Genomic DNA, 22,023 nt, shown 5'->3' with positions numbered 1-22,023 from the left:
CAGGCCCACCCTTGACCTCCTGCCTGCAGCTTGGCCAATCGCCTCCTTTGGCGGACTCCTGCCCCTGCCCCCGTGGCTCAGCCTGACCTGGCCAAATAAGTTGCCTGGACATGTGCATATCAGTCAGGGACACTTGGAAGTGTGAACCCAGGGTTGCTTTCTACTGTTCTAACTTACTTAAATGTACCTTGCCAATAGTTTGCATGTCACAAAACTTCTAAAGGAAATTTCTTTTTAATCAAAGCGAGGCAGCAGCTCAATGAAGGGCAAGGTGGGTCAGTGGTAAGCGCACTGAAAAGGGAATCAGTGCACTGGGACACCTGGGCTTGAGGTCCTGCCTCACAGAGCGGCTCCCCTCACCCCAAGGGGATAATGCCTTCAGGGCCCTTTCAGCACCAAGCTTCTATCATTCTAACCCGGATGTGATTGGCATTTTTATAAAATCAGAATGTGAAGCTTGAAAATGTGCTTTTTTGATGAGAAATGACAACAACTGAAGGGTCCAAATGCTGTCAAAGTCATCGGGTCCTTCCCTGGGCTCTGATCTTATCATTTGGTTACGGAAGTTTTACTCCTGAAAACTTATTAGGCCTTTGCTACTCAAGCCTCAGGGAGGTTAGCACTTCCTGGAGCCATTTCTAAGGCTCCCTCGATCCTGCACCGCGTGGGTTTGGCATGGCGGAGGGGGGCTCCTCCTCGGCACGTTACATAATCCACTGGGGAGTCATCCATTTTATTTACAAGTAAGTCGATGCTTTCGATGGATTTTGGCTTTGCTTGGTTCCAGACTGAAATCCTTCTTGTGTTGCAGGGAGGGTACACCAGACACTTGAGAAAGGACATAGGTTTGAGGGAAGGGCAAAACAGGCCAAGGTCACCAAGGGGACATCTCTGAGATGAACAGCAATGACTCTGTGGGACACAAGGCAGAAAAATCTCAACTCAGTTAATGTTTATAGAGTAAGGGATTCAGTGCATCACCTTGGCAGGCACATGGACACCAGAAGATGTATGGCCCACCTGAAATTTCAGGAAAGGGGGCGCCAGAGAATGAGACTTTATTGCTGTCCCCAAGAGAAGCCAGCCTATGGAGTTCTCTTGCTGGAAGAGACTGGCCCCGTGTCTTGAGTCATAGTCTTCAGGTAAGCAAGAGTCAGCTTAGTGGCTGTGTCACTGTGCAAACAAGCAAATGCTGAGTTTCTAATTGACTGACTGATTTATTTAGACAAGGCCATATACTAGGCCAAGAAAATAATAGCAGAGGCCTTGGCCTTATACTTAAGGAGTTCACAGGCTACATAGGGACACAGCTTACATACATAAACAACTGAAAAGCTGGTACCCAGGACAGAGGGAAGCTGACGTGCTCGGAGAGTCCACGGGAGTAGGCAGCTCTGAGGGTGGGGGAGTTTGGTGGTTTGCAGTGGGCTTACCTGATCTGGCTCATAAAGGACAAGAACAGGTGACAGGGACAGAAGGCAGCAGGTACATCAAGGCAGCAGCATCAAGGCTTGGAACAATACTGCTCACGTCCTTTGAGATGGTGGTCACGTATACAAGCAGTGAGACTTGGGGTGAGTTATGATACTGGGCGGGAAGGCCAGACCAGGCCATTCAAGGACTGAAGGATCAAGCTTAGGAGTCAGGAGTTTCTTCTGCCGGGCTTGAGAATTTTAAGCGCAGCGATGTCATATGTACATTTGCATTTTAGAAAGATCACTCAGGCAGCAATCGGGAACAGAATGGAAAGGAGAAAGGCGAGATTAGAAGCGTGAAGACCCAGTTAGGAGGCAGTAGTAGTTATGAAGGCAGGAATTCCTCAAGGCCTCAACTGACACAGAGGCAGGAGATGGAGGCCAGAGGTAACAGGGCCACAGAATGAGCTGGGAGAGAATTTAAGATGGTCCTCAAATTTCAGACTTTCTCTGCTGTGAGTAGGGTTGTCGCTTATTTAGATAAGTCATAAAGGAGGAAGATAATTCTGTTGGGGGTCCCCAAGACCACCCCCAGATTCAGTGATTAGCTGGAAGAATTCAGAAACTCGGCCTCTAGTCACGCTTAGCCATGATTTATTGCAGCAGAGCAGCGCGATGCTACATCAGCAGAGCAAGCAGCTTCCCGAGGCCTCTCCCCTGGAGACACACGAGATGTGCTTAACTCCTCCAGCACTGGATTGTGACCCCACCTGGAATGCTGTCCCCCCAGGGAAGCCCACTAGGAACTCTCCCCAAGGTTCATCATGGGTACCTTCTGCGTGCACATACCAAATTTCAGACTCGCAGAAGAAAAGCAGGTTTCAGCATAAACTGTAGAGTTGGTCTATTTGGGGCACAGTGAGCCCCTCTTATCATTCAGGGAATGGCAGTTCCTAAACACCAACCTTGTGAGCTCTAAGGACAGCATTCTTGGCCTGTTACGTTACCTCTGTTCTGCACAGTGATGAATTCCATCATGAAGATGTTGAGTCTAATGCACTTGTCCTGTTCAAGTGACAATGTCCACTGAACAGTGGGGCATTTAAAGATTCAGTGACAAGATCTGTGCTCTAAATTAATGATTCTGGAGTCCTGAGCACCTCATGGTCTTTAAAATCAAGGTCACACAGAGCAAGTCCAGCCCTGATTTTTCAGACCCTTAGGCTTGAGGTCATCTAGGTCAACTCCATGGACTGGTGAGAAAACTGAGGGCCCCATGATGTGACTTAGCTGCAAATTTTTTATTCTTATCTGTTGTTCTTTCCATCACACCAACTACCTTTCAAAATGACCAAGTCATGCATCGCCCATAAATAAATAAAATGACATCTAGGTTATCAGCTAGGCCCTTGTAAGTTTGGTTAATATATCTTATTGCCCAAAGAGCCTGATTCCCCCAGACCCTCTAAAGTAGACCTTCTAAAGTAGAGCTAAGGTTCTATCTGGTAGGAATTTCTAAGCAGCCTCTTAGCCAACCATTCATAGTTAGTCAACCTTGATAATCAAAGGGCAATAAATGATGAAGACCTTTCTCTCCTCTTTGCTCTGGCATCTGTTCAACAAATTTTTATGTTCCAAAGCACTCATTTAGCCACTAGGAATAAAAAGATAAATGTGGCAGCCTTTGCCCTCAAGTTACTTATATTCTAGAGAAGAGATAGATGAATACAAATTGTGTACTGGGAGTATATTAAGGGCAGGAGTATCCAAGTGACCCCTTGGATATGGGAAGTGAAAATAAGTCAGATGCAAAACCAGTTAATTATTTGCCCGAAGCTTTGGAAAAAGATAAAGTAGAACTAGAAAACTAGAAAATGCAGTTGCTGCCTATTAATTCAGTTTGGATTCATTCATGGGTGGCCTTTAACTTCGATGGAAGAATACTAGGAAGCCATGTGCCAGTTATTCCTCAAGATGTTCATTCCACCCAGCATATGCAATTTGGCTTTGGTCTTGGGAGTTAACTTTGGTACCTAAAGAAGTTGGCTTCTAAGCCAAGCACCCTGGCCTGTCTCTGTAGTCCCTGCTACTTGGGAGACAGGCAGGAAAATCACAAGTTCAAGGTCAGCGTGGACAATGGGTGAGACCCTGTCCCAAAAATAAAAAAGAAGTGACCTTCTCTGATGTCCACGCCAGCCTTTTTACAACTGGATTGGATTCATTGACATGTGTGCTACCTCTCTTTCTGCAGCTATCCATCCATCCCACCCTTCAGAATAGGAGGCAATACTTTGCCTCATTCTAAATTGTCCCAGGGGACATCATGAATTATGTGCCAAGTCAAAGTTAATATTAGAATGTAAATTTCAAGACAGGCTGCAGGTCATTTGTATAGTCTTGAAATACGTATGTATTTTTAAAACAAAAAATTCCTCTCTCGATTCTGTAGTCCTATCTCAGCTTCATTTACTGCCTCGTTTGTCATCTAAACAGCCTTTGTTCTTTCAGCTTTCAAACATGATTAATTGATGCAGTGCAGCCTAGCATGGGGAGATGCTGAATATTTCGTAAGATGAGTAATCTAGCTAAACGCCCATCTCTCTTCTTTCAACTTTACCAACAATTATGGCTTATGCAGATGCAAGAGCAGAGCACTTATTTCCCTGTTCAGATTCTTGCACTCTTAGCATAGAGTCTTTCCTTTCCATTTAGCTAGCCAAAAATAATATTGACAACTTCATGACGGCTTCCATCTGATACTGTTGCACACTTATGCAAATATATTTAGACAGTTTAGCAAATAGAATAATTAAACATCCAAACGTGGAGAATGGAGCAGGGGGGAGCAAAGCCAGCTGTCGTACTACGTTTTCTAGCCTCGAGTTGGAAGTTAATGAAATGTTTGAAAATACACCTTTCAAGCTGAAGATCTGAGTTGTGTTTGGGGGTTTTTCCTTTCAGATTTAAATAAAGCACGGTGTATTATAGTCGTAGGGAGTCAGAAGCATTCTGGGAGTGTTTTTCTCAACACATGCTATTCGGAATTTTAAAAGACAGGCAGTGTATCTTTGTCATGAATCTTTCCACTGGGACCGGGCCACTCCTGGATGAACTCACACAGATTGAGAGGTTCTCAAAATACAGAATCAAATTGTTTGTCTTAAAAATATGCTACTTTAAAGTCCCAAAAAAAAATCAAAGAATGAAAATAGGCTTATACTTGGCAAAAATAGTCAATCTGAGGAGTTGTCTTTTTTTTTTTTTTTGTAGGAGTTGTCTCTTAAAAGACTGATTTCTCTTACAAGACTCATTTCCAAAGAAATTCACTTTGTATGCCATAAGCCTAAAAGTTTTTCTTTGACATCTTTAAATTCCTGAGAAATCTCCTTCAAGGGTTAAATTATGTTTAACTTGTTGGAAATAGGGGTTTTCTAAAAATTTAGCAAAGAATGATTTAACATTTATTCTTATTCCCCAAAACTTCAAATATTAAACAAAATTATAGCTTATAACTTTTCAAGGTAGTGAATGTATGTTCTCCCTGGAAATTGTGTTAGTTTTTTGTGGGTTTGGTTTTGGTTTGGTGTTGGAGATCAAATCCAGGTGCACCCTACCACCTGAGCTACGTCCCTGGCCCTCACTAATGTTGCCCAGAATGGCCTTGAACTTGCCATCCTCCTGCCTCAGCCTCCAAGTCCTGGGATTCCTGGCATGGTCACTATATCAGGCTGTGTCTTTGGAGAAATGTCTTTTCAGGTCCTCGGCCCATTTTTTAAATTGGGTGATTTGTTTCATGTGTTTTTTTCTTTCTTCTAAGTTGTTCAAGTACCCAACTTGTATTATTTTTAAATGACCTCCTGCACATCTCTGCAGTTTTGTTCATGTGATGCCGTTTGACTTAGGAGTACCTGAAATGCCAATCCAGTCTAACCACTGGGGCGTGTCACCACAGTGCTTGTCAGGTGAGCAAAGGAGCCTGGTTTTGCTGACCACCTTTTCAGTCGAAAGGGAAGGTTCATGGGGCTTTGGCAACCGTGGCTTGCCCCACCTCTCCAGGCTGCCTCCCATTACTCTCCTGCTTCTCTTCCAACCTTGACCAGCTCTTCCCCTTCTCCCCAGTGAAGGCCCTGGACCACTCGCTGGCCAGTGAGGCCTTAGCTCCCTGTGTTTATCAGAACTCTCTTGTGGAGCTTTAATCCCTGCAACTCAGGAGGCTGAGGCAGGATGATCACAAGTCCAAGACCAGCCCCAGCAACTTAGTGAGACTCTAAGCAATTTGGTGAGACCCTGTCTCAAAATAAAAAAGTGGTATGGATATAGCTCAGTGGCAAAACTCCTGGTTTCAATCCCCAGTACCAAAAAACAAAAAACAAAAACAAACAAAAAAAAAAAAAAAAAAACTCTCTTGCAGCTACAAACAAGAGAATCTTAATATTAGACCAAAAAAAAAGAAGGAATGAATTGACTCAACACACACAAAAGTTCTTTGGTGTCTCTGGCCTTAGCTGCTGCTAGATTCAGGCCTCTGGCTTCCATTCTCCATTCCTCAGCCCAGTGTTCTCTACACTGACATCCGTCTACAGTAGCTGACCTCAGATGAGACTCACTGTCCCAGGGAGGAGGAATCCTCCTGCTGGCCCTGTTGGCTCCACCAGCACCAGGCACAATGGCCTGCATGGTCACAGAAGTCTAGAAGCACAGAGCTGGCGAGGCAGGACCCCAGCAGCTGCTGCTCAGGTATACCTGGTCTGTAGAGTGAATGAACCGCAGGTCTCCTGTAGGCAAAAACCACCGTTGTTTTAGAGGGGTGTTGAGATTTATAGGACACAAAGTCATTTAAAGCACAGCTGTATTTCCAGTGGCTCCTTCTCATTATGTTTTTTTGTGTTGAATGGTATCCCCCAGGGGCATTTTCCACTTCAAAAAAAGTTCCCATAATTCACAAATTGGGTAGTATTGAGTATATTAAAATAATGTTCTAGCTGAAAAAGAACCACAGGGGAAATATCTTTATTCTGATGCTTGCGCTTAAAAGAATCAGTAGCTGGAGTATAGTCTTTCTGGGATGCCCTAGGACCCCCCGCCTGGGTCCTCCTGACTTTAGCTTTCTCATCTTAGGCTCACAAAGTACCTACGGTCACTCATTCATATTCAGCTCATTAAAGTTATGCATGTAGGGCTTGGCATTCCACATTAGCAAGTGTAACCATCAACGTGATTATTGTAAAATCCAATTAGATTGACCAAGTATAAGCCTCACAGATGATTTAATCATTTTGTCACCATTTTTGTGAAGTTCAGAGGTAAATGATACCAGCTTACTGCCCCATCATACCTGAAATAAGGTTATACATTAAACTGAAATGTAGACCGCTAACGTCGTCTATGAACACAGACCTCATGGAGTGAAACCTCTCCAGCCAGCAACCTGGGCTTGCTTCAGAGTTGGTTCTTCTCCAGGAACTGGAGCGTGGTGGCAGCCTGCCAGCTTGGCATCACCACTGATTCCTTTTTTTTTTTTTTTTCCTGCTGATGTTGTGGGTACACCGGCCAAACGACTCCAGCGTATCCCACAGACTTTGGCATGTGGACCTGTGGTGCATATAAACAGCGGTGGTTATGCCCGATGGCACGGTTGTAACTTTTAGTGAGACTCTAAGGGAGATCTGAGAGGACTTGAAAGTCACATTGGAATAACAAGTTTATTCCCAGGCGTGACTACATAAAAGAGATGAATAATGCTAACTAATCAGATAGCACTGTTCTGGTGCGGGCCACTGGCGACAGAGGGGACTTGTGGATAAACAAGCAAAGATGACAGCTAGAATGCAGATCCAATAACAGTTCCGTGTTTTGGTTAGATCTGAACGTGACAGAAGAGTTCACGCTGGTCTTCCTCTCTGCAGCAGCAGGGCAGGCCTGCCTGACCACGCCAAAGTAGAAAAGCCATTTGGTGATCTTGTGCAGCAGGGATGCCTCTCGCTGGGTGACCCACTAAAAGGAACTTGAGCCAAGATCTTATCAGTGATGGAGATGGAGACACCTCGGGATTCTCCAGTGTCATTTTTCACCTTTTGTTCTTGGACGTCGTTAGTGATGCTACCGGATCTTTCAAATCCTGGGGCACTTGCCCGTGGCTCTGCGTGACTGTGGTGGGTCAGGTTCAGTTACAACATCCAGTCTGTTCCCAGCCCACTCTGACCTCTATTCTGTTTCAGTATTTTTGGGGGCTTTTCATGTTTCCAGCCACTAATCCCAGGAGGCTCTCTAAATATTCTGAGTCTGTAGCCTAATTATTTTTTAAAAGCTCATTTAATAGAAATTTCTTAAGCTTGATATCAATTGCATAAATATTTTCACTTAAAAATCATTTACTCACGACCTGGGACAGTTAAATTAGACAGCTTATAAGAAGTAGTGAACTTAAGAACTTGCTTAAGCGGGCAAGAGCACAGCCACCCTGCCCATGCTTAGCATTGTCAAGACAGCCACACTCACTGGAGGGATCACCAGCATCCTGAAGAATTGTATCAATTTTGTTCGCAGCGGTATTCCTTTTGAACTCAGCCATTCCTTTGAAGCATTGATCGTGGTGTCCAGCTTTGATTCCTTGACTGTGGACTCATGCCAGTTTGCCTGATTTCATTAAATTTTTGGAAAGGACAAAAACTATGGTATCATTTTATCGCAATCCTCACATCAATCATAATTTGGGTCAGTGTTGGTGAAAGATGAGGAATTCAGACTGGGCAGGCAGAACCGGGCAGAGGGGTAGAATGCAGTGAGCCCTTATTTCATAGTTCAGCCACCTGGACCTCATGATTCTTTATGGATTTATTCTAAAGGGAGTACAGTCATAGAGCCCAAATCTAGGTGCAGAGACCAGGCAGTTTCTTTGTCGTTTGTTTTGATTTGGTTTGGTGGTTGATGGTGGTGGTGTTGATGCTTGGTTAGTTTGTTTTTGTACCAGGGATTGAACCCAGGAGTGCTTAACCACTGAGCTACATTCCCAGCCCTTTTTTGTATTTTATTTTGAGACAGGGTCTTGCTAAGTTGCTTAGGGCCTTGCTAAGTTGCTGAAGCCGGCTCTGAACTCACAATCATCCTGCTTCAACCTCCCAAGCTACTGGGATTATAGGCATGTGCCACTGTGTGCAGCAGACAGTTTTGTGGGATTTTTTTTAAGAATTTTTTTTTATTTGATCTGATTAGTTATATATACATGACAGTAGAATGCACTTTGACACATCATACATAAATGGAATATAACTTATTTTTCTGGTTGTACATGATATAGAATCACACCGGTCATGTAGTCGTATATGCACTTAGAGTAATAATGTCCAATTCCTTCTACTATCCTTCCTACCCCTGTACCCCCTCTTCTCCTTGCACTCCCCACTGTCTAATCCAAAGTACTTCTATTCTTCCCCAGCCACCCCCACCCCACCTTATTGTGAAGTAGCATCCACACATCAGAGAAAATATCTGGCCTTTTTTCTTTGGGATTGGCTTATTTCACTTAGCATGATAGTCTCCAGTTCCATCCATTTACTGGAAAATACCATAATTCCATTCTTCTTTAAGGATGAGTAATATTCCATTGTGCACATGTACCACAATTTCTTTATCCATTCATCTGTTGAAGGGCACCTAGGCTGGTTCTATAGTTTAGCTACTGTGACTTGAGCTGCTATAAACATTGATGTGGTTGTGTCACTGAAGTATTATTATGCTGATTTTAAGTCCTCTGGGTGTAAACCAAGGAATGGAATAACTGGGTCAAATGGTGGTTCCATTCCAAGTTTTCTGAGGAATCTCCATACTACTTTCCAGATTGACTGCACCAATTTGCAGTCCCACCAGCAATGTATGAGTGTGTCTTTTTCCCCACATCCTCGCCAACACTTAATGTTGCTTATGTACTTGATAATTGCCATTTGACTGGAGTGAGATGGAATCTCTGCATAGTTTTGATTTGCATTTCTCTGATTGCCACAGATGTTGAACATTTTTTCATATGTTTACCAATCATATTTCTTCTGTGAAGTGTCCATTCAGTTCGTCACCCATTTATTGATTGGGTTATTTGTTTTTTGGTGAGCAGTTTTTAATTAGACATTTACAATGCTCTTTCTCTGTTTTTGGTTGGATGTGGAGCCCCTAACCTACGAGCGCAGGGACCTGCCTTTTCTCCTAGTAGGTACAGGGCAGCTAGTCTAACTCCTAGGTCTTTGATCTACTTAGAGTTGGGTTTTGTGCTGGGTGTAGGGGTTAACTGTCATTCTATTACACATGGATTTCCGGTTTTCCCAGCACCGTTTCTTAAAGAGGCTGTCTTTTCTCCAGTTTGTGTTCTTGGCACCTTTGTCTAGTATGAGTTACGTGTGCTTATGTGAATTACGTGTGCTCATTGTGTCTTCTATTCTGTTCCATTGATCTTCTTGTCTATTTTGGTGCCAATACCATGCCATTTTTGTTACTAGTTTTGTAGTATAATTTAGGGTCTGGTATTGTGATACCTCCTGCTTCACTTTTCTTGCTAAGGATTGCTTTCACTATTCTGGGCCTCTTGTTTTTACAAATGAATTTCATGACTGCTTTTTCTATTTCTATGAAGAATGTCATTGGAATTTTGATGGGAATTGCCTTAAATCTGTACAGCACTTGCAGTAGTATGGCCATTTTGACAATAATGGTTCTGCCTATCCAAGAACATGGGAGATCTTTCCCTCTTCTAAGGTCTTCCTCAGTTTCTTTCTTTACTGTTCTGTAGTTTTCATTGTACAGGTCCTTAACCTCTTTGTTAGCTTGATTCCTGAGTGTTTTATTTTGAGGCTATGGTGAATGGTATGGTTTTCCTAATTTCTCTTTCAGCAGATTCATTGTTGGAATATAGGAATGCAGTTGATTTATGGGTGTTAATTTTGTATCCAGACATCCAAGTGAAACTTCAATCTCAGATAACATAAATTAGGTTTTATGAATTATTCTGCAAATCAGAATCAAGGAAATCAATTCTAAGTAAAGATACCATAAAGTACTATCACTTATATTTTAAATAGCTTTTAACCTGAGAAAGTCTGTCCCACAGTACTCCCTAAAATACTGAGACTGTGCCATCTTGGGCTGTCCTTTTTGGAAAGTGTGTATTCTATTGAAGCAGTTGTTTGTTTCTTTATTTTGGACTAGGGAGTGAGCCCAGGGAAAATTTACCACTGAGCTCCATCCCCAGCCCTTTTATTTTTTATTTGGAAACAGGGTCTCTCTAAGCTGCTCACGGCCTCACTGAGTTGCCAAAGCTGGCCTCACACTTGCAATCCTCCTGCCTCACCCTCCTGAGCTGCTGAGATGACAGTGTGTGCTACCACATCTGGTAAAGCAGTAATTTAGATTTAAACACCATCACCAGCCTCTCTTATTCAGTTAATATCTACAAACTGGTCTTGATGTCTTTAGGGAAAGTTATCGAATACCCACATTGTTTTCAAGTTCCTCAACTCTCTGGGTCTGTACTAAACTCTTTTGCCTATAACTCTGTCTCGTAGAGCAGAGGTCAACATCTTCTGTAAAGGTCCGGATGGTAGCTTAGTGGAACAGACTCAGTGGATTAGACATTATCTGTCCTAACCTCTCGGGTCTGCTGTAAGAGGGCAAAACCAGTACTCAAATGATAGGCTGTGGTTTTGGGTTTTGTTTTGTTTATCTCTTTGCTGTGTTCTCATAAAACTTTATTTGGGGCTGTGGTTGTAGCTCAGTGGCAGAGCACTTGCCTATCGTGTGAGGCACTGGTTTCAACCTCGGCACCACATAAAAATAAACAAATAAAATAAAGGCGTTCTGTCCATCTACAACTACAAAAAACTTTTTCAAAATAACTTTATTTATTAAAATAATTAGGTAACCAGATACAGTGTGCAGGCCTTAACTTTCCAGCCCCTGATTTAGAAGAAAAGGGAGATTCATGTAATTTTATCTTTTGGTAATAAACATATCAAACTGCCTCAGGAGTCCCTACCCTCTTCCTCACTGGGAACTATTTTTACTTTACTGGTGTCCCCAAGTATTGGTGACAATGAGGTAAGAAAGGCTAAGAATGCCATTTCCTACAGCAGACAGCCCAGTCTTCCCTCTCCCCCTGGAAGTCCCCACCGACTGCAGGAAGGAGCCGCTGGCTAGGACCCTGCAGCCTGTCCCAGTTGGTGCTCCAGGTCACCTTCCCTCCACCCAAAATATAACAACAAATGAATTAAATTTAGTTTGTAGTCTTGCCACGTCTAGTAGACATGCTGGAACATTAAATGTTCATGTAAACACCAGATTTGTGCTATAGGGTCACAGAACATTTCATCGCAGTGCATAGAATGGGTGGGGGCGGTGGGGACAGCGGGAGGAGGAAGTCAAAGTGCCATGTTAGCAAAACTGGATGCCGTTTTACCACCACACCAGGCTGGGAGGCGAGGGAGCCTGTAGAAATGTTTACTCTAGTAAAGTGCATCTACGTTGATAATTTATACTTCATATATATGTATGATTCAGGTTTTGTTGGCTTGATTTCTGTGGGAAAATAGCTCATGGGCTGATGGTATCACTCCCCTTCAGCCTGGTAGAGAATACTCAGACGCTTGTCAGGTGCCCGAATCACATACTTATTTGAGAATGTGCCACGATGGGAAGCTCTCAGTCACCAAGGTCACTGAGAGGCCAGCAGAAAGAGGCATGCTGAACTTCAGATGGTTCTCGCTGCTTGTATCAGTAGCAAAGGGTGGAAGGAGCCAACCCACCAAAAGAACAGAGCATCAGGGAAATCGGACTTGCTTTGTTTGAGGAAAGCAAGTGACTGAGCAGTAACTCAAGAAGCCTCATGAGGGAAGGAGGAGTTGTAGTTGTGGTAGTATTCAGTCAATAAACCCAAACAGAAAATGTCTGTGGCCTCATTTCCTATTCATTCCTCTAAGTAATTTTCTTTTTAGAAGCTGTGTAGGAGCCGGGTGTGGTGGCGCACACCTGTAATCCCAGCGGCTTGGGAAGCTGAGGCAGGAAGATCATGAGTTCAAAGCCAGCCTCAGCAATTTAGTGAGGCCCTAAGCAACTCAGTGAGACCCTGGTCTCTAAATAAAATACAAAAAAGGGCTGAGGATGCAGCTCAGTGGTTGAGTGCCCCTGAATTCACTCCCCAGTACCAAAAAAAAACAAAAAGTTGTATAGGAATGGGTGTGGTGGTGCATACCTGTAATCCCAGCAGATTCAGGAGGCTGAGGCAGGAGGATAGAAAGTTCAAGTCCAGCCTCAGCAATTTAGCAAGACTCAAACTTTAAAAAAAAAAAAAAAAAAAAAAAAAAGCTGGTAGAGCACTTGACCCGCATGCCCAAAGCTCCTGGTTCAATCCCCAGCATTGCAATATGAACGATAAGAAGTTATATATACCAACTAATGCTATAAATACAGAATTTTTTATGTCCCCTTTTAAAGATTACAAACATTTTAATGCAAAATGATTACTTTTCTGTGTTTATTTTATATGTTAGTGAATGAATGAGGTTTTGGATCGGGACTTAAGAAAGTGATTTAGTTTTAAGCTCATTGTATTTGCTCAGTGTGTTTATTTTGAATTGGACCTTATTTATTTAATTTTATTCTTGGGCTACTGATCTTAAGATCAAATTCTGTAATTATACAATGCTCCCCATAAAATTGCTTTTTTACTAAGTAGTGAGTGGAATAATAATAACCTTAAAAACCTCCATCAGCCTATAAAATTTACACTTATAAGACAGTGTTATCTCACCAATGAGAAGTGACAGTCTTCAAAATAAATTGCATTCTAGGGAAGGCGGAGTAACAGGAACTAGATCTACTTTGAAACAACTGAAAAACAGGAAAAGTATATTAAAAACATCCCTCCAAACTCTGGGCATCAGGCAGAAAAGGAGAGTGATCCCTGAGAAGTGGGAAACAATCAGGATGAGCTGTACAATCAGACTAGCCTACTGCCTTGAAAAAGGTTCTGGACCATTGTGTAGGCAGAGGGAACCCAGAGAAGGACAGCTCAGCTACTGCCCTGAGTTGAAGATATGGAGCAGAATGTCCATCCAGGGAAACTGAGGCAGCCAGAGTTTGAGAGAAAAGAGAACTGCAGAGAGAGAACCGTGCAGATCTCCAGAGGGTCTTTCTTGAATAGTCAAGTGAGTGCTGATCACACATGTAGGAAGAAACTACCCCAAATCAGGGGAGGCATCACCCCAAAGAAGTAGAGGGAAGAGCAGGTGGGTACACACAGAGCCAGGAGGAGGTACCTGTGTCCAGCACCTACAGTGAAAAGCCTCATACTCCAGGGCACCCGTTAGAGTACTAAAGAGAGTCTGGCCTCCGTCAACGAAGCTCAATACCAAAACCCTAAAAAGATCAAATTCTTTCCAAATAACTAAACTGGGTCCTAGGACAAAATATAAGAATATTTAAGGAAATACAAAAATAACCCATACCCAACAAGATAAAATGTCTAACATCCAATCCAAAATTATCAGACATGAAGTAAGACAGTACCACCCATAATAAGGAAAATGAATCCACACTCAACATTAATGATATAGATGACAGAATTAGTAGACAGGGATATTAAAAGTAGTTGTTGTTACAGTATTCCATATGTCCAAGAATTACAGGAAAGATTTAACATGTTAAGTAGAGATGAAGACTTTTTTTTTTTTTTAAATCAGACTTCTAACAATGAAAACTACAATAATTGAAATGGAAAAATAATTAATGGCAGATTAGGTATTGCCGAGGAAAAGATTAGTTAACTCGAAGACATAACAAGTAACTGCCAAAATGTAACAGGAAAAGGCTTAAATGAATGAAAAGAGCAGCGGTGAACTTTGGAACAAAAATATCTAAGAGGAAGATAGGAATTCAAAAATACTTGAAGAAATAATGGCCAGATTTTTTCCAAATTCAATGAAAGCTATAAACCTATAGATTCAAGGTCAACAAACTCCAAGTACAAAAACATGAAGGAAATTGTTTAAAGCCAGTGTTAGGAGCTGGGGCTGGAATTCACTGGTAGAACATGAGGTTGGTACGACGCCCAAGGCCCTAGAACAATCACCATCACCACGAAATAAGTAAATGAATTAATTAAAACAAGCCAATGATAAGGACAAAATCTCCCCAGTACCAAAAAAAAAAAAAAAAAAAAAAAAAAAATAGGTTGTATAGGAATGGGTGTGGTGGTGCATCCCTGTAATCCCAGCAGATTCAGGAGGCTGAGGCAGGAGGATGGAAAGTTAGAGAATAAACACATTACATGCAGAGAAGCAAAGATAAATTGGCATCTGGTTTGTTGTTGGATATAACACTGGCTGGAAGACAGTGAGTCAACATTTTTAAAGTACTGAAAGAAAATTCTCAACCTAGAAGTCTTTGCACACCTAAAATACCTTTCAAAGGCAAAAATGAAATAAAAACATCTTAAACATGTAAAACTTTAAAACTTCACCACTAGCCAACTTGAACTACCAAAAAAAAAAAAAAAAGAAAATCCTTTAGGTAGAAAGAGAAGGATACCAATGGGAAACCTGAATCTATCTCATTCAGAGGAATGAAGAACACTAGAAATACCGTTATCTGGCACATATGAAGACTTGTTATTTAAGTCTCTTCAGTGATAAATTAAGCCAGTGCAGTGGTACCCACTGTTGGTCCCAGCCACTCAAAAGGCTGAGGCAGGAGGATCTCAAGTTCAAAGCCAACCTCAGCAACTTAGTGGGAACATGTCTCAAAATAAAAAATAAAAAGGGCTGGGGATGTGGCTCAGTGGTTAAGTGTTCCTGGGTTCGATCCTCAGTACACACACACACACAAAAAAATGATAAAGTACTGCAGGAAGCAAAAATAATAGAAATGTAGCTATTGACAGCAATAACCCAAAGTTGAAGAGAAAAATGGACGTACACTTTACATGCAGTAGTAGGGCATCACTCAAAGGTAGGCTGAGAAGTTAAATGTGCAGACTACTTGGGAGTTACTCGACTGGACTGCACACCTGTAACTACTTGGGAGGTTGAGGCAGGAGTATTGAAAGTTTGAGGCCAGCCTAACCAACTTAGCAACTTAGCAAGACCCTACTTCAAAATAAAAAATAGGAGATGTAGCTCAGCAGTAGAAGCATCCCTGGGTTCAATCCACAGTATTGCAAAACAGTAAAGCTCTCCAAAGAAGGCCAAAAAGAGGGGGAAGAAACAAAGAACAAATAGGACAATGAGAAAAATAATGGCAAAATAGTAGATTTAAACACAGCTCTGTCAATAATCACATTCAATGTAAATGGTCTTCGTACCCCATTAAAATGCAGAGATGTCAGACTTGTTTTAAAATCTGCAAGACTCAAACATCTGGTGTCTCAAAGACTATTTATAAAGATATAAATAACAGTAGTCCCTCCATATAAGCAGGGTGGGGGTTCCAAGTCCCCCCCACATTAGATGCCTGAAACTTCTGATAGTACTATATGGTATGTACTGTTTTTCCCTATATATTTATTTATTGGTTTTTGTGTATTTATTTATCTATTTATTTATTTATACTGCAGTCCTGGGAATTGAACCCGGGGCCTCACACAGGCTAGGTAAGCATCTACTCTGAGCTACATCCCCAGCCCTTTTCCTGTACATTTCTACCTATACACGTTTCCAAGTTAGGCATAGTAAGAGATTAATGATAATGACCAATAATAAAATAAAACAATTATAGCAGTTTACTGTAATAAAAGTGATGTGCCTGTGGCCCCTTTCTCTCTCTCAGAGTATCTAACCGTTCTGGACAGTCCAGTTAGACCTCATTTGTCTCATTTAAACCGCAGTTCACTGTGGATAACTGAAACCATGGAAGGAGAAACCGCAGCTGAAGGGGACAGTTATGGGTTGAAGTTAAAAGGGTGGAAAATGCTAATACTAATCACAAGACAACTCAAGTAATATATTAATATCAGTAGATAAAGTAAGATAAAGCAGGTTGTTTCTTAATGAAAAAGGAGCCATTTCATCAGCCGACATCCTAATCCTGTGTCTGTGGGTAAGATAACAGCTTCAATAAACATGAAGCAAAGGGGGAAATAAGGCAAATCCACAAATATGATCAGAGATTTAAAAAGCCCTCTCAAAACAAGTGGACTGAAATCAATGAGGATGTGGAAGCCTAGAACAGCAGAACAGTCCCTCCAGCTTGACCTGATTGGCACGAACAGAGCGTTCCACCCAACAACAGCAGAGTATACATTCTTTGCAAATGTACACAGAACATTTGCCAGGATGAACCATGTTCTGGACCACAAAATAAGTCTCAATAAATTTTAAAGGATTCAGATCACTCAAAATATGTTCTGTAACCACAATGGAATTGAATCAGAAGTCAACACTGAAAGAAACTGGAAAAACTCCAAATATTTGGGAACCAAAGAAGCTTGCCAGTCATCTATCTAATAAGGACGAGCATCCATAATATAAAATAGACTCTTAAAACTCAGTGAGAAAAATAATTCTTAAAAAATGAGTAAAAGAGTCAAACAATGTACCCAAGAAAGTATGGGATGTGAAGTCCATAAAAATGATATTTACCATCATTTGCAAACTAAAAGCACCGTTAGTAGCATGATGTCACTACTAGAATGTCTGAAATTAAAAAGACTCATTGTACCAAATGTTGGCGAGGATGTGGAACAAAAGGAACTCTGGTTCTCTGCTGGTAAGAACATGTAATATACAACCCGGTTGGAAAACAGCTCGTGTTTGTCCATACCTGCCATAGCACCAAGCCATTCTTTCCTCCTATTTACTCAAAATAATGAAGCACGTATCTATATAAAGATCTGAGCGTGAATGTTCATCGCAACTTTTTATAAGAGCTCACAATAAGCTCTACACTTAGACATCTGCAGTTTGTCATGTGCCAAGTTTGTCTCAATAAAGCTGCTCAATAATGCTGTTTGTTTCAAAAATAAACTGGCAACAAAGTGGAAAAACGAAAGGGAAAAATTCCAAAGGTTAGAGGATCGATCCAAAAGACTGACATTCAAATTATTAGAATTCCAGCAAACAACAGAAAGCAGCCAAAGGTAGAGAAATTAGGAAAAGAATAATCTCCTACCCCACTCCATTTTTCGCCCCCAGAACAGAAAGACTCTACCCTAGAGGGGCCAGTGGAATGGCTTTGTAGACTCACACCAGTGCACTTCAAGTGAAAAGGAGCCAGGAGGGGAGAGGAGAGCTTTAGGAAGGAAACAAAACTGTTGGTGTACAGCTCATCCCGCATCTGAATGTCCTCGGCCCTCTCGGCAGCAGCAGGGGAGGCTGGATTGCAGGTCTCCGAAATTCAGAGAAAGCACACCCCCAGCTAAACCATCAGTCAAGTGTGCGAAGAACAGAGTCAAGGCTGGGGTTGTAGAACTGACCTCCGTGCCCTTTCACCTTAAGCTGCAAGAGTACGATGCCTGCATTTATTTTCTCTCTTCCCTGCTGTGCAACACATCACCACGGACCTCTCAGCTCAGGCCACGCGTCCACCACCTCCCGAGCTCCAATCTCCATGCGTTGGGAGACTGGGCACGGCTGGCTGAGTCCCCTGCTTCTGGCAGCAGCGATGGTGTCCGTAGGGGCTGCAGTGCCCTTGGGCCTTTCAGAACACACTGGTTTGTTTCTTAAAAGCCAGCAAGAGGCAAAGTCTGTCTCTTGAATCTGCTATGACAGGGTGACGTCCCATCACTTTTACCAGGTAATGGAACATCACCTTGGGTTCCTTGTACCACATGTTCTTGGTTAGAAGTTCGTCACAGGACTTGACTTCACTCAAGAGGAGAGGCTGATTGGGAGACACCAACTAATTGCGTCCTTGAATACATCGAGGGGTGACTCACTGTTCTGTCAGTGAGATGGCACATGGATGATAGGTGTGAAGGAAGCTAAGCTGACGAAGATTCTCCCCTCCCCTTCCACGAGGTGTCTTGACCTCCAGTCACTCCATGTGTACATCAGTGATTTTTAAAAAGCAACAAAGACCCCCGCCTTCATGAGCTTCTCTTCTAGTGGGGGAGCCAGACCATAAACGAGGGATGTGAGTTTCTGGTGCACTGTATGGGGGAGAAGACAGCTGCTCAGCTGCTGAACAAGACGTGCAGGAAGGGGGACCTCATAGTGTGCAAGACGGCCTCACCATGGGTATCGCATCGTCCTGGTAAACCTGCCATCTAGCCGGAAGTCACCGTAGCTCTGTAGTTGGGGATGCAAAGAGGGGTGAGCCTGGGTAGTAAGTGCAAAGAGCTAACTCCTGGCCTCTTAGAAAGCAGGCGGTGCTACCCAACACTGCAAGATCAAGACAAGGCAGTGAGAGGGAAAAGGAAACCGAGGGTCGTTGCTTCTGGGGAGTCGCTAAGCTATCGGGGTGGGGTGGCAGGAACTTTTTTTTATAAAAGACTTCGGGAACATCGTGACTTCTTAAACTATGGACATGATTTATTTTGGCAAAAATTAAGTTTTTTAAAAAGAATTCAATACCTTGCTCTCTTCGTTTCTCCCACACAAACACCACATTTTTTTTATTTTTTTATTTTTTAGTTGTCGATGGACCTTTATTTTATTTATTTATTTATATGTGGTGCTGAGAATCAAACCCAGTGCCTCACACGTGCCAGGCAAGCACTCTACCCCCAAACCACAACCCCAGCCCCACACCTCTTTTAATTGGTGCTAAGGACTGAGCCCAGGTCCTCATGAGTGCTAAGCACACACTCCCGCTCAGCCACACCCCAGCCCCTCTCCTGATTGTTAGCCTAATTGTATTTGTAAGAAACAAAAACGAGCAAGAGGTCATTTGTGAGTGATTAAAAGGTGCTTGGTCCATGGTTTCCTCTTCCTTCCGCCTCCAGCATTCATCAGGAGGTGCTCTGGCCATGTTGCTGGTGACCGGGAGCCAGTTTAAATGAGAAATAGTGTCCTGTCTGTAGACATGTTTGCAAAGGCATCATTAGGCCTTTCATGGGTCGGGAACGTTAGAGGAGACGAAAACATCCTTACTGACGTTCCCGGAAGTGTGTAGAGGAGGGCCACATTCGTGCTGTGAGTCGGGAGGGCTGCCTTAGCGGAGCACCATGGGCTGCGGGCATGAACAGCCAACTCTAAGATCCACGTGTCTCAGGGTGGTCTTCTCCTTGGGTCTCCTCCCTTTGTCCTTCCCTGGCCTTCTCTCTGAAACATCTGGTGTCTCTTCCTCCTCTTCTCAGGATGACCCTACCAGTCCTATGGGATCAGGACCCCACCCTTACAACCTCATTGACTTAGTCATCTCTTCAGAGGCCCCTCTGCACATATAGTCACATTTAGGAGACGAGCCTGCAACCTGTAAATTTCAAGGGGACAAAATTCAGTTCATAATATGCAGTAAATCACTTCTAGACCCACCCCAACGTCCTGGAGTGGGTGCAGAGCACTGTAGGCCTGTAGTGTGTCCAGCAGGTCGAGGTCACAGGCTGGTCCTGAATCCTGAACTCAGCGGGTGTTGGCCAGCCAGGTGTCAGGTTGATGAACAGGAGGTGAGACACTCCCGCTGCTTCCTCCCTCGCCTCCTGCCAGCCCCTCACAAATCCCTCTGCCCTAGGAGAAACAAAAGGGGGCCTTTAGTAATGGATATCATTTCGCTCCATCCTGTTCAGTTTTCCTGCAGGGCAGCTTTTAATGTCTGAGGCAAGTTCTGCCGGGGTCAGAAGGGGCAAGAGATAGGGGTAGAAACAAAAGAGAACACTAAGCTGGGGTGGGGATGTGGCTAGTGGCAGAGCACTTGCCTGGTGTGCACAAGACCCTGGGTTCCATCCCCAGCACTGCAAAAAAGAAAAAGGAAAAGACATGCTGAGCTACATGGCAGCGGAGGGCCACCGAGCCTTTGGTAAGTGGAGAAGAAAACAGATCTGCTGGGTCAGAGTCATGGGTCTTGATTCTTTAGTTTCACTGTTGATCACCTTACGTAGGAACTACAGAGAATGTGACTTTTATTTTGGTTTTTTGGTGCTAAGGCTCAAACCCAGGGCCTCATCATGCTAGGTAAGTGCTCGGCCACTGAGCTAGGTCCCCACCCCTTGCCTGGAATTTGTAACTGAATTACTTCAGGAATAATGATGACGGTACAGTTTTCAGACAGGTATAAATAATACATCTCTGATCTTAAAAGGGTAACAAGCCTGTTATGTATAAGGAAAAACTCTGGATATTATTGTATTTCTATCATGTTGAATTCCTTTGTTTTTATGTCATCAAGCAGTATTGATTCACTGCTGCTGTGACTAGCTTTTTTTTGGTGACTAGCTTTTTGAGATGTAATCTGGAAAGGTCCTCTCCCACATGTGAGCTCTATAACACGTTCTTAAACAGATGTTCCAATGGAGGAGTCCAGGCTCAAATGGTAGGTACAGAGGTATCTGCATGAGTTCTCCAGTGGTCTGGAAGGATGCACAGAACCCCGGAGAACTCATAATAGTTCCTTATGCTGTTCCAACCTGGGCACATCCACCTTTACAATCTCTGCAGCCGAAGTGTGCCTGCTGCCACAGGAGAGGTGGCACCTACCCATGAAGTGTGGAGACAAGCAGGGCTCAGTGGGTAGGGCTTGGACTCTGCGGTCACGCTGTCTGCATTTGAATTCCCTCTCCACTAACGAGCTGGGTGATTTGGGGCAAATTACTTAGCTTTGGGAATGTCCATAGTGCTGACCTGGTCGAGTGGTAGAAATTGACCATCTAGCCTTCCATGCTAAAGATAATTTTTAAAGCAAATTTTTAGAAACTAATAGAAAAATGTGTTCAGGACCGGCTTCCTACCCCTAAAAGAAACTTGTAGTGTCACAGAGAGAAATCACTGTGCCTGTCCAGTCTTTCATTCAAGGCCACTGAAGTAAATTGGAACAATGTGAGCCGCGGGTGCTGGTGCTGTCCGTCCGAGAGCGCCAGAGGGCAGTCTGCATGGGGACGCAACGTGACCTCCACTCCAGAGAGTTACAAGCTGGGAATCGAGTCCAGCCATTCCTTTGATATAAAAAGTTAAAGAATTAAAAACTTTAAAAGCTACAAGTACAGAAAGACTTGGCCTAAGTGCCCCAGTGGTCTACTTTGTGTGGTTCGGTTGTCACTCTGGAGGCAGGGACCATGTTTTAGTCAGCTTTTTCACTGCCGTGAGTAAAAGACCCCACCAATTATAGAGGAAGAAAAGTTCATCTGGGGCCCATGGTTTCAGAGGTCTCAGTCCCTGGACAGCAGGCTCATTCCTCAGGGCGCGAGGTGAGGCAGAATAACATGGCACCAGAGTGTGGCAGAGGGAAGCAGCTCACACGATGATCAGGACGCAGAGAGAGAGCTCTCCTGTTCACCAGGTACAAATATGTACACCAAAGCCACGCCCCCGCCTCCTCCAGCCACGCCCCACCTGCCTTCAATCACCACTCAGTTAATTCCATCTGGGGATTAATTCACTGATGAGGGTAAGACTCTCACAACCCAGTCATTTCTCCTCTAAGCCTTCTTGCATTGTCTCACATGTGAGCTTTTGGGGGACACCTCACAACCAAACAGTAA

General features: G+C 43.3%; 1 protein-coding gene across 2 annotated transcripts in view; it reads left to right on the top strand.

Moving 5' to 3' along the window:
- Positions 1 to 22,023, top strand: part of MTHFD1L (methylenetetrahydrofolate dehydrogenase (NADP+ dependent) 1 like) — a 197,848-nt gene that overhangs the window by 163,146 nt on the left and 12,679 nt on the right. The gene's annotated exons all lie outside the window — the stretch shown is intronic.

Source organism: Sciurus vulgaris (genome assembly GCF_902686455.1).
Source record: "Sciurus vulgaris genome assembly, chromosome: 7".
NCBI classification, from domain to species: Eukaryota; Metazoa; Chordata; class Mammalia; order Rodentia; family Sciuridae; genus Sciurus; species Sciurus vulgaris.
Note: the sequence above shows the minus strand (reverse complement) of the source record. Positions and strands in the feature narration are given on the sequence as shown.